This window comes from Acanthochromis polyacanthus, chromosome 6 (genome assembly GCF_021347895.1).
Source record: "Acanthochromis polyacanthus isolate Apoly-LR-REF ecotype Palm Island chromosome 6, KAUST_Apoly_ChrSc, whole genome shotgun sequence".
Lineage (NCBI taxonomy): Eukaryota > Metazoa > Chordata > Actinopteri > Pomacentridae > Acanthochromis > Acanthochromis polyacanthus.
Window position 1 is genome coordinate 43830764 of NC_067118.1, and position 10253 is coordinate 43841016.

The window sequence follows — 10253 nt, forward strand, 5'->3', positions numbered from 1 at the left end:
CAGAAATGATATGCAGGTTTTACTGAAAGCTCAGGCAATCTGTCTCATGTATACAATTTATAATTTACACTCACTGCATTGCATTTTCCAAGACTTTCTGTATGAGCTGTTGCATGCAACACTAATAAAAGAAAAGCAGACTCTCCATTCCACGCAACTGTAGCAGCAGCTCTGAGTCTTCAGAAGTGTATTTATTTCAGAAGCAGCAGGAGGTTTTTGATGTGTTCAACCCGGCAGCGAGGACTCTGATGCAGCGGCAGCTCGAAGAAGGAAAACGTGAAGCTCCGGGAGAAACTGAGGTTGGTGATGGGACGCAGAGGTGGGAGACGAGGAGGACGAGGAACCCGACGAGGAGGCAAACCTCTTCTCCTCGAACGCAAACCTCGATCCAAAGCGGCTGCAGAGAAAGAAAAGGTTTCTACTGAGACCAGCTTCAACATTTAGAATAGTTATTAGTTCTTTCATTGTGACTGCAGCACGTAAAAGTCATTTTGTCATAACAGCTACTAAATAGATTCAAAACTGAATCAGCTCCATGGTCCTGGTGTTCTCCATGCTCCTGTCATGGTGACATCTAATAACATGGATTTGATGTTGATTTTCATGCTTTGACCACCCAGAATATCACCTGTAAAAAAGGTCTATTTTCCATCATCATAGCACACTTGTACAATTTGGGACCCAGAGCCATGTTCTAGACCCAAGCTCTACAGCCATCCCTGTAATTAGGCCTCACGACAGCCATTTTACTTTCTGTCATAAATGTGAATAATTTCTCCTCAAAGACACCAAATAACACAGAAATGATGTTTGCCCAAATGTTTAAATGGTCAAAGAATACAGTGATAAAGAATTAGTTAAACAAAAAAAAAACTGACTTTAAAAGTTGCACTACCTGGAGTGCATCAGGTTCAAAAAGGCCTCTACAGTGTGGAGGAGATATGGAATCTTTGTGTTATTTTAGTAATATTGTTGTTATATGTTAGTCATACTGGTTGTTGTTCCTTCTTTATAGTCACTGGATTGCCAGGGTTGATGAACATTAGGATAAAGATTTAAAAATCTGCTCACATCACACATACGACAGCCATTAAAAGAGGTTTAGGGTTAGAGGTTTTCAGAGGTTTTCAGATTCTGACATCTTTCTCTTATGGCCTCTGTGAATTCACAATTATCCATTCAACTAAACACTTTATGATGGTTTTATTTTAATCCTTGACCATTAAAACATACGGGGAAACTCCACCTTTTCATGGCATCTTGTTTAGTTCAGGAGATAAAATTCATAAATTTAGGAGAGCAAAATGGCCACCATTTATGTGATGGCTCCATTTCTGCACTTATTCAGAACCCTAAACTGTTCCCTAAGCCTAATCTGTTCCCTAACCCTCTCCCCGGACCAAGCTTAATGCTGGTAATAAACATCTTTTTCACATGTCATGACTAACCCTAACCCTAACTGCAGTTGTTTTATGCTTTGCATTCAGTGTTCAAAATGTAGTTCACTTTCCATTGTTACCGAAGTTTGTACCTTCTCTATAAGAGATCACATTCTGATGTCTTATATATGCGGCGGAAGTGAATACAGAACGGCAGAGTTATGAGGCGACAAGAGGTTGACCATTGACATGGTAGGGTGCGGTGGTGGCCTGGGGCGCCATTCGCCCTGAGGGCCAGGGCTGGACAGCATGCTGCTGTTGAAAACTACAGGCCGAATAGACTGTTCACGTTGGAGATAGACACGAGATGAATGGACGATATCTTCATGCATGATTCGTAAATGGTAAAATGGTTGATTCGTGGACATTTTCTGCATGCTGGAGAGATGGAGCGGCATACGAACGCATGATAAGAGAACATTAACTGCATGTTAACGAGCGACGGGAAATAAACCAGTGTTTAGCAGCATCTTGCAGGCCTGTCTGTTTATTTACTACACGACACGACAAAGAAAAAAACACAACGCAGGACAACAGTAACGGGTATGAAGGTGGATCTGCAGAGAAACACACATGTAAGTAACCATTCAGAATTAATGATGATGTTTTCTAAGGAAAAGCAGTGAGCTATAGCCGGGCTAATAGCTAGCTAGGGGAACCTATTAGTCTGTTGAAAAAGGTGAAAATGGAGTTTATACCGCTGCAACATAAATATAGGTTTTGTTCTGTGTGTATATTTGATGGATAGGAATGATAATGTGTTTCTAAATATATTTCCTCCAAAACTAGCAAACAGCAGCCCAGTAGTAGTTTAATATTAGCCCAATAATAGGGTTAGTGTTGTGTAGTGTTAATTTGAACAGTAGTTCATTAGTACGTAGTGAAAAACAAAAACGGTGAGAAAATCCCCTTATTTCTGTCATGTTGCTCAGTAGTTTATGTTTCCACTCACTTTATTTTACAGCTGCATTAAACTAAACCCTCAACACCAGATTCCTTAGAGGGTTTTAAGCTCCGTTGATGGGCTTAATTTATGTTTTTTTTAATGTTTTTCAATGCAGTATGAAATTTACTTTCAAAGTAAATGAAAACACAGAGTGGGTCTACATTATAATTCTATTATGTATTCATAGTCTTTTAGCTTCATGTGGTTGGTCATGAAGGGCTCTTACCTGCACTGTTCTGAGGGATCACCAGAGGTGGAGACCGAATTTCAGAGTTAAAACTTAAACCAGAACTTTCCTCATCCTCCTCCTGTGACCCTCGATAAGGGGTGGATGGTGTGGGTAAAGGAGGAGGAGGAGGAGGTCTTGGAGGCAGAGCTGGAGGAATGGAGGTGAAGGAGGAATCGGAGTGAGCCAGGCCTCCCCACGGCGTCATGGTGTTGTCGGAGATCAGGATGGAGGAAGGACCTGGATGAGGGTGAGAAGAGGATGATGGAGACGTCTGGTGATGACGCTTAAGTTTTTGGCGATTGGTCTGTTGGGGGCACTGGAGAGCCTGGGAGGAGAAAGGTGGCTTGGCTATGAAAAGCAAAAAAGGTGGAGATGAGAGGAAATGCACAGACAAAAAAAGTTAGTGTATTTTGGAAGAAAGCAGTCACAGTGTACTACGATGACATTTCAAGTCTTCATTCATGTTAAAATCCATGCTAATACCTGTCCATCCAGCTCCTTCTGGGGGATTCTGAGGCGTTCCTGAGCAAGTTCTGAAAACTATGTGTGTGTGTGTGTCGGATGCATATATATTCCGACAATATATATATATATATATATATATATATATATATATATATATATGTATGTATATACAGTGCCTTGTGAAAGTATTCGGCCCCCTTGAACTTTTCAACCTTTCGCCACATTTCAGGCTTCAAACATAAAGACATAAAATTTTAATTTTTTGTCAAGAATCAACAACAATTGGGATACAATCGTGAAGTGGAAAGAAATTTATTGGATATTTTAAACTTTTTTAACAAATAAAAACCTGAAAAGTGGGGCGTGCAATATTATTGGGCCCCTTTACTTTCAGTGCAGCAAACTCACTCCAGAAGTTCAGTGAGGATCTCTGAATGATCCAATGTTGTCCTAAATGACTGATGATGATAAATAGAATCCACCTGTGTGTAATCAAGTCTCCGTATAAATGCACCTGCTCTGTGATAGTCTCAGGGTTCTGTTTAAAGTGCAGAGAGCATCATGAAGACCAAGGAACACACCAGACAGGTCCCAGATACTGTTGTGGAGAAGTTTAAAGCCGGATTTGGATACAAAAAGATTTCCCAAGCTTTAAACATCTCAAGGAGCACTGTGCAAGCAATCATATTGAAATGGAAGGAGTATCAGACCACTGCAGATCTACCAAGACCCGGCCGTCCCTCTAAACTTTCACCTCCAACAAGGAGAAGACTGATCAGAGATGCAGCCAAGAGGCCCATGATCACTCTGGATGAACTGCAGAGATCTACAGCTGAGGTGGGAGAGTCTGTCCATAGGACAACAATCAGTCGTACACTGCACAAATCTGGCCTTTATGGAAGAGTGGCAAGAAGAAAGCCATAAAAAGTCTGGTTTGAAGTTTGCCACAAGCCACCTGGGAGACACAGATGTGGAAGAAGGTGCTCTGGTCAGATGAAACCAAAATCCAACTTTTTGGCCACAATGCAAAACGATATGTTTGGCGTAAAAGCAACACAGCTCATCACCCTGAACACACCATCCCCACTGTCAAACATGGTGATGGCAGCCTCATGGTTTGGGCCTGCTTTTCTTCAGCAGGGACAGGGAATATGGTTCAAATTGATGGGAAGATGAATGGAGCCAAATACAGGAGCATTCTGGAAGAAAACCTGTTGGAGTCTGCAAAAGACCTGAGACTGGGACTGAGATTTATCTTCCAACAGGACAATGATCCAGAACATAAAGCCAAATCTACAATGGAATGGTTCACAAATAAACGTATCCAGGTGTTAGAATGGCCAAGTCAAAGTCCAGACCTGAATCCAATGGAGAATCTGTGGGCAGAGCTGAAGACTGCTGTTCACAAACGCTCTCCATCCAACCTCACTGAGCTCCAGCTGTTTTGCAAGGAAGAATGGGCAAGAATTTCAGTCTCTGGATGTGCAAAACTGATAGAGACATACCCCAAGAGACTTGCAGCTGTAATTGCAGCAAAAGGTGGCGCTACAAAGTATTAATGCAAGGGGGCCGAATAATATTGCACGCCCCTCTTTTCAGGTTTTTATTTGTTAAAAAAGTTTAAAATATCCAATAAATTTCGTTCCACTTCACGATTGTGTCCCACTTGTTGTTGATTCTTGACAAAAAAAATTACAATTTTATATCTTTATGTTTGAAGCCTGAAATGTGGCGAAAGGTTGAAAAGTTCAAGGGGCCGAATACTTTCACAAGGCACTGTATACGTATATATCTCGTCAGAATATATATGTATCCGACATATATAAAACCTGAATCTGAATCTGAATGCATCATCATGAAACTGATGTATGCAGTGTTAAAACTATCAGAAAAAACACTTAAAATGATCACATTGCACTCTTCAATGACTCCAAATAGTTAAAAGTGTCAACTTGCCTTGTGTGTTGATTCTGGTACCTGCTTTAGTCCCAGACGAACCAATCACAGGCAGCCGTTCATGTGACATCACCAGTCTGGGAGCCTGAGAGCAGAATTCAGCTGAAAAACATCCCAGACTCAGCAGAAACATGGTCACAGTTTACAATCTGTTCAGACACACTAGATGCATTTTCTCATAAGATCATTTCTATTTAAGCTGGTGATTTTTCTATGAATATTTTATTATTAACCATGCTGTGGTTCAGTCTTTCTGTTTGGAGGTCAGTTCACTCATTGTACATTAATGAACGTCTATTTAGACAGCAATAGACATAAATATGCCAGATTATAGCAGCAATGCTAATTTACATCCACAGTCCCGAGACAGGTAAAAAGAATCATAACAGTGAAACACAGGACAATAGGTCCTTTTAACAGTAACAGTAAGTCACGATAAAAAGACATTACATAAACTTTCAGTCTCAATCCTGCTGACTCTGGTAAATGCATTAATTGGTTGGTTTTGGTTTAAATTTAGAGATGAATACGGATAAAATTTCCTACTTATGTCTATCGCAGGATTGTTTGAAGTTACACAAATGATACAGCGATTTTTCCTCCAGAACCATCAGATCTTTGGTATTTTTGTCCAATGCTTTGGTTTGTTTGATCAGCCTTTGTAGCTCTTTGGGTTTCGTATTAACAAATGTTCTCACGCTAAAAACCTGAATAAGACCTGCAATAAAGCTTTAAGGTTAAAAAAAGGTTTTGTCTCTGGATCCATCATGTTCCTGCTTCCAGCTTCAGAATGTCATTTTGAGCACAAATTTAATTGTGCTTAAATTTGTAATGTTCCAACATGTGAGTTCATGATGCACTTTAGAGCCTCCTTAATCTTCCTCTAAACCATTTAATCTGGGCTTCAACACGACATGTAATTTTTCTGAAATGAGAACAGATCACTGCTGTGTCGTTGCTTTTTAAAGAAAGATTAAAAAAAGGAAAACCCTTGAAAATGAAGATTATCTTGTCCAAAAAGGAAAGAAACTATGATACCCTGGCAGCGGAAAGATCTGAGACAATGAGAATGAATAGCGGCCACGTAAAAATAAGTACTGTCCATAATTAAAATGCATTTTTATCCAGAATTTCACACAAGTTCATGTATTTTTCTGGGCTTTCATGTATGATGAGAGATATTTAAAATATTTAGGTTTTTTAGATAGCAGCTAACCCTTCCATCTGTTTTCTCTGAGCAAGTACAGAAAAAGAACAACCACAAAGCAGCAATAAATGCGGTCCATAAAACAGTATGAATTATCAATAAAACTACCTGTGAAATGCCAATGTGATTATACAAAATATCTCTATTTTAATGAATTAACATGACAAAAAATAAAAAATTTCTTCTGCTGAATGTCATTAATTACATCTGATTTACGTGATATATTTACAGAATTAAACTTAAATTCAACTCTGTCTTCTGTCAAGTAAGGACATATTCCTCATATTTCTGAATGTCTTTTTTACATTAAAACAATTAAAATTTTCTCAATTGTTTGTTAATTCACAATTACAGGTTTCCTTTTGTCATTTTACATTAGCATGTACATTTACAGTCTATTTTATTGTGTATTTCAAAAATAATGAAAAAAATCTGCAGAATTAAAACATAAAATTCAATGAAATGCACATTTTGTGCAGTATATGTTTCTCCAGAGCTGATATTTCAGTGAAGACAGACGACAGGTGATGAAGTAATGTGATGAAAGTTGTGAGAGCATACCTGTAATTACCTGTTTGATGGATGTAAAACGTCACTCTTGTGCACTTTAACAGCAGCACTCTTATTTTTTGTTCTCCCGAGGAAAGCAACAAATCTCTTATAGATCTTAGGGGTTGTGACCAAGGATCAGGAGCAATTTCCCTCCTGTCAGATGCTGGTGATTTTCCCCAGTTGGATTCCAGAAGTTATTTCCTCGCTTCCCCGTTGTTGTGTGAAGACTGAAAGAAAGAGGAAAAACAGGAAGCCTTTTCCAAAAGCTTACAACCACAACACATCCTGGTTTGCCTCCATTGCCTCTCACCTCCCTCACCTGTAAATGTCAAACTTTCACTCCTCCATTCCTTCTATGGAACTTATAATGGTGCTACAAAGGAGAAGAAACAAGATGCTGGAAGCTTTCATCCCTCTATCTTCATTTCCCTCTTCCTCCTTCTCTCTCTTCTTTTCAGTGAGTGGCAGCCGGTCAGATGGGCGCTTGACAAAAAGCAATGCGAGACGGGACAGAAATATTAAAATATTCATGGGTACCCCTTCATGGGCGATGACCTCCATGCAGCCCTCTGAGCAAACAGATGCCCTGGGATACATAGATAATGACGAGCAAGCATCTAATTTAACCCATGACAGCAAAAACTGCGTTTTAGACCTTCTATGAAAAGCTCATTTTCATACAGTGGTGGTGCCATCAGGTCAGAGGACATTTCACCGACTCACATCCGCTTTAAGCCAACATTGTGAAAGGAAAGAAAGACAGAAAAAGGAAATGGTAAATACAGTGAACCCTCGTTTATCGCGGGGGGTTACGTTCCAAAAAGAACCCGCGATAGGTGAAATCCGTGAAGTAGTCAGCTTTATTTTTTTTACAGTTATTATACAATACTGCACTTGGGGGAGCGCTGCAGCTGCAGCCAGGTGGACGCTACGGCGGTACTCTTGCCTCAGAAAGCGGGCCGGCTGAATCAATTGGAGCAGTCGGGGGTGGGGAAAGCTCGCGCCGCGCTCTTCACCGCACGGCTGCGGTGGCCAGAGACGGCGGGGAAAAAGAACAAAAGGCTGCTCCGTCGGCTCCGTCTTTCAGGGCGTCTCACTACATGGAGACCAAGGAGAGAAATGATCCAGCGCTCCACAGCAGGCAGCGCTGGCCTGTATGGCAGAGGAGACGAGGCTCGGAGACTTCACGTTGGTCAGCCCCTTAGCCAATCAGGATGCAGAACACAATGAACGGTTTAAAAAAAGCTTAAAAAAACTGCACTAAAAAATCCGTGAAACAGCGAAGCCGTGAAAGGTGAACCGCGTTATAGCGAGGGTTCACTGTACTGGTGGTTTTAGCAGCTGGGACACCAAAACAAATAACCCATCTCCTAAAAATACATTTAGAATTATCAGTGGTATACAGTTTGTAGCTTTAACTTACATGTGATCAAGTGTTAATGTAAGATATTCAAAGTCATAAAAAATCGAAATGACCTGTAAACATGTAGAATAATGCACTTTGTCATGGTGGCTCATTAATGGTGGCTAAATCCCTACACTGCTCTCAACAATAAATAAATAAATAAACAAGAAAAGCACTCGGAGAGATCAGTCCTCCTCCAAAGCTGAAAATCTAATCACTTGGTCCTTCTGACCTTCACTGGAAATTTCATCCAAATCAGTTGGTCTGTTTTAGAGTGATGTTGCTAACAGACAGACAGGTAGACAGACAGACGTCACTTTTGACAAAGTGAGTATCATTATATGAGCAGAATATCTTGAAATAGAGCCTGAAAAGCAGTCTAGTATCATTATAAGAGCAAAAATAGCTTGAAATAGACACTAAGAAGCAGTCTTGCTTCATCAGTGCATTTGCATATTGTTCGTGTTTAAGGGTTAGGGTTAGGGTTAGGGTTAGTGTAGGGTTAGGTTGAGGATAAGAGGGTCAGGGTTAGGGTTAGGTTTAGATATTAGGCCCCCTCCTAAGAGGGGAACCTTGGTGCACTGTCCATCCTCAGCTTGAGATCCACCACCAGGGACCCAGGCCGCCACCAAATGGGCTCACAAGACCCACTGGTCCTGGCTTATTTTAGAAAAGCATTATAATTAGTTGTGCTCAATTTAGCTTCATTAATAACCGACTTGGCTTAGTAGTTGTGCTCAACTTGGCATCACAAATAACCGACTTGGCTTATTCTCTTTCAGGTGACACGCCTCTTGGGTCTACCTATCAATAGGGGACACGCTTCTTGGGTCTACCCTTTAAATCTGGTAAGTAATTAAAATGCTTTTCTCTTTTTTACAGGTTCCCGTGGTCCAGGTAAGTACATGAGGTAAGTATGACTGTTTTTAGCCTATGAATTGTAGCTCTACTTAGCATATGAATTGGATTTTTTAGCTTGTTTTTAATACCTGTTTTTAGGATTTTTTTACAGCTACCAACGAACTATGTACAAATTTACATGGACTTCAATAAAACCCTCCCCCCCCAGTAGTCGACTTGTTTTTTATAGTGTGCATAGGGGCTACGTTTCGACCTCAATTCGGGTCTTCTTCAGGCCCTGCACACTATCCCCATACAAAGATCCCCGGGAGCAAAGTCCCGGAGATGTTGCCACCCCGAAGTCCCAAAGCAAAATGAGCCTCACTTGGCGTTTCCATTAACTATACTTAGTTTGTAAAATCCCATACTTGGTTTTTAAATACCCTTATTTGGTTTTTAACTCTTACTTAGCTTCTGGTACGCTTATACTTAGCTTTTTAACACTTATACTTAGCTTTTAAACCTATACTTAGTTTTTAAACAGGGATGGGGGTGGACTTAGGGTTAGGGGGCGGGGTTAGGGTCAGGGAACCAGCCACTGACCTTAAGGTTAGGGAATTGGGGTCAGGGACAGGATGTGGGAAGGGGTGTGGTTAGAAAAAATCCCAAATTCGGGTTTATGAGGGTCCAAAGTCCCACTCCACTGTCCAATGAGACCGAATTGTCGTCAAAGGCCGGGGTCCCCAGTAATGGACCCCGACCGAGGAGGCACGGGCTGGATAGGTTTAGATGTTAGGCCCCCTCCTAAGAGGGGAACCTTGGTGCACTGTCCATCCTCAGCTTGAGATCCACCACCAGGGACCCAGGCCGCCACCAAATGGGCTCACAAGACCCACTGGTCCTGGCTTATTTTAGAAAAGCATTATAATTAGTTGTGCTCAATTTAGCTTCATTAATAACCGACTTGGCTTAGTAGTTGTGCTCAACTTGGCATCACAAATAACCGACTTGGCTTATTCTCTTTCAGGTGACACGCCTCTTGGGTCTACCTATCAATAGGGGACACGCTTCTTGGGTCTACCCTTTAAATCTGGTAAGTAATTAAAATGCTTTTCTCTTTTTTACAGGTTCCCGTGGTCCAGGTAAGTACATGAGGTAAGTATGACTGTTTTTAGCCTATGAATTGTAGCTCTACTTAGCATATGAATTGGATT

The 10253-nt window shown here is 40.9% G+C and overlaps 1 long non-coding RNA gene across 2 annotated transcripts; it reads right to left on the reverse strand.

Annotated features, from left to right (window-relative positions):
* Positions 1-4838: 4838 nt before the first annotated feature.
* Positions 4839-10244, reverse strand: LOC110957343 (uncharacterized). 2 transcript variants are annotated; one of them, XR_002596088.2, is made up of 3 exons: positions 7114-10244; positions 6814-7021; positions 4839-5120 (listed from the first exon to the last, which is right to left on the reverse strand). It is a non-coding gene; the product is annotated as an uncharacterized LOC110957343 (long non-coding RNA). The 2 variants fall into 2 exon arrangements; XR_007942698.1 differs by having other exon boundaries at positions 6804-7021.
* Positions 10245-10253: the final 9 nt, after the last annotated feature.